The sequence below is a fragment of the Triticum urartu genome, chromosome 7 (genome assembly GCF_003073215.2).
Source record: "Triticum urartu cultivar G1812 chromosome 7, Tu2.1, whole genome shotgun sequence".
Taxonomy (NCBI): domain Eukaryota; kingdom Viridiplantae; phylum Streptophyta; class Magnoliopsida; order Poales; family Poaceae; genus Triticum; species Triticum urartu.
The window spans coordinates 149,619,330-149,622,922 of NC_053028.1; positions in this window are offsets into that span (position 1 = coordinate 149,619,330).

The following is a 3,593-nucleotide window of genomic DNA, read 5'->3' on the forward strand; positions in this document are numbered from 1 at the left end:
AACAAGAAGGAACTAGCAGTACGCAATGGATCAATAGGTTAGTCCAATAAATCATATAAAATGTTGCCAAAAGTATGTGAAAGTTGTATAATAATGGCATGAAACAATAAAAAATTATAGATATGACAGAGATGTATCAGTGGGGTGGCGGCAATGGCCGCCGGCAACAGCTACTGACGGCCAGCGGCGGCGAAGCATGTGGTGGGTGTTGCGCGTGCTAGGGAACGTTGCATGGAAAACAAAAAAAAATTATGCACACGCAAGATCTATCCATGGAGATGCATAGCTGTGAGAGGGGAGAGTGTGTCTACGTACCCTTGTAGACCGTTAAGCGAAAGTGTTTATCAACACGGTTGACACTGGTAGAGCGAGGTGCTATACAAACTATTTTTGACCCCTTTCCGCGACGGCATTTGGAACCATCGCCAAGTGAGTGTGGGCGATAGGGGGGGGGTCCTTCCCACACGGCCCAGAAACCGTCAAGGATATGCCCTCCTAGCACACACGCTCGGCAAAATGAGGTCGTGTGCGACCGACGAGCACTCAAATACGGTTATATGTACAGTAATACTAAAAAATACAATTAGACATGCGAAGTAGTTTCCGGTCGTAAATACATCCCACACAATCAGTCCCCGCTAAATGTTTCCATCCGTATGAACGTCCCACACAGTCACTCCAAGGAAAATGTTTCCCTTCGCATGTACATCACACACAATTTTCCCCGTTAAATCGTTCATGATAGCGTTGCCATTGCACACGATATTAACAATTTTATTATTTGCGTTATTGAATGCATCACACACGGTGCGTAGAAGAAACTGTGTGGCAAATGTTGTTCATCACACATAGTTTTTATGTGGTAAACGTTTGCGCAAGGTGGCCTAATGCAAACAGTTTTCAAGAGAATGTCGTGTGTGATTTTTCATTGATCCAACACGGGTTATTCCTAGAAACAGTGTGCGTTGCCTGAGGTCATCGCCCATGGTGTTTTCTGAATAACCGTTTGCAATAGAAAAATCCAATTAGCAGGGTAATTGGCCTATTATTAACAATCCATTTATTAATCTAATTGACATTCATATTAAGCACATAATATATTTCATTTCCATATTAAGGAAGCATGATTTCATAATTGAAATACATCAGAGTACAACATGATATAGCTTCAGCACTCAGCTACCCCATTACACAACTGCACCAGCACTAAGTTTGACATGCAATGTCTAGAACCTTTTGAAATTAGCATCATAAACAGTACATAGAAAGATGCATCTCATCTGGAAAACTGCTGAAGTGGAACGAGAATATTGAGCCTTCATTCATGTTGAAGGTCTTTGCAACTTTAGGCCAGTGCCTGTGGATGATTGACCGTCCATCCTTCGTCCTCTTTAGGAACACTTCAATATTGAACCGTGGGTGTTGTATGAAAACCTTCCTTGCCTCCTGAGCATAGAGGTGGTTTGAGAGGTAACAATCAGTGAACTGCTTTGGAAAGGCCTGAAAACAAGGATGAATATCTTCTCTATATTGGAAATGCGGCAAAGGAATAAAAAAAAGGCAAGGTATAATAGCTAGTACCATCTTGTAGTTAACTGATGTCTTCTTCATTGTGCAGACAAAGATCTTGTTGTTTTTTGTACCTAATTTCTTTATCCTAACAATCTTTCTGAGTTTCTTGACTTGATTGATATTCATGGACAACTCATTTCCCCATATGCAAAAAGGGTCAAACAGTGGGTCAAAACCTCTGACAGCAGGACCTACATGTGCAATGACCAAATTGTTAAAAACCTAAATATTAGAATGGTTCCTGCAATTGCACAATAATGTGCTATTAGACAACGGACCATGCACGTGCTAAACTCGATTGTAAACCTTAGTGCTTCCCATTGTTTCCCTGCAACACATATAAGGTAGTTAGTCATTAGATTAAGTAAGGGTTCGCATGTTATTAGTAAAATATGTTGATGAAAAATAAGCACATTGGAGATTCATTAGATTAATTCAAGCCACATGGAAAACCCATTTATCCAAACCAAGCATGATTAAGAACTAGGAAATATGGCACCTGTATATGTTTCTCATGTATTAAGTGCAGCCAAATTTGATTTATTACTCACATGCACAACAATATAAAATTCTACCCACGACAATTGGACATCGCATTGCAAAATTGAACAAAGCAGTTAACTAAACACCACAACAAATGAACCAAACATTAACTGAGCACCGCATTGCACAATATAACATACTCCTAATAGAATATCAGGCAGTTAACCAAACCAAGCATGCTTAACAACTCAGAAATATAGCAATTGTATTTGTTTCTCGCCTATTTAGTATAGCCAAATTCGATTTATTTATCACATGGTATACAATAACAGAATGCACCCACAACAATTGAACATCACATTGCAGAATTGAACCAAGCAGTTAACTAAAGACCACAACAAATGAACCAAACGTTAACTGAGCACCACATTGCACAATATAACATACTCCTAATAGAAGATCAGTCAGTTAACCAAACCAAGCATGCTTAACAACTTGGAAATATAGCAATTGTATTTGTTTCTCATGTATTTAGTACAACCAAATTCGATTTATTTCTTGCTACCTCTTGAGCACTGCGTTGGTTTTCCCTTGAAGAGGAAAGGGTGATGCAGCAAAGTAGCATAAGTATTTCCCTTAGTTTTTGAGAACCATGGTATCAATCCAGTAGGAGATCATGCTCAAGTCCCACGCACCTACACAAACAAATAAGAACCTCGCAACCAACGCGATAAAGGGGTTGTCAAGCCCTTCACGGTCACTTACGAGAGTGAGATCTGATAGATATGATAAGATATTTTTTTTGGTATTTTTATGATAAAGAGAAATAAAGACGCAAGGTAAAATAAACGGCAAAGGAAATAACTAAGTGTTGGAAGATTAATAGATGGAAGATAGACCGGGGGCCATAGGTTTCACTAGTGGCTTCTCTCAAGAGCATAAGTATTATAGTGGGTAAACGAATTACTATCGAGCAATTGATAGAATTGAGCATAGTTATGAGAATATCTAGGTATGATCATGTATGTAGGCATCACGTCTGTGACAACTAGACTGACTCCTGCCTGCATCTACTACTATACTCCACACATCGACCGCTATCCAGCATGCATCTAGAGTATTAAGTTCATAAGAACAGAGTAATGCTTTAAGGAAGATGACATGATGTAGAGGGATAAACTCATGGAATATGCTATAAACCCCATCTTTTTATCCTCTATGGCAACAATACAATACGTGTCGGTTCCCTTTCTGTCACTGGGATCGAGCACCGCAAGATTGAACCCAAAGCTAAGCACTTCTCCCATTGCAAGAAAGATCAATCTAGTAGGCCAAACCAAACTGATAATTCGAAGAGACTTGCAAAGATAAATCAATCATACATAAAAGAATTCAGAGGAGAATCAAATATTGTTCATAGATAATCTGAATCATAAACCCACAATTCATCGGATCTCGACAAACACACCGCAAAAGAATATTACATCGAATAGATCTCCAGGAGAATCGAGGAGAACTTGTATTATCCTCTCTTTTGT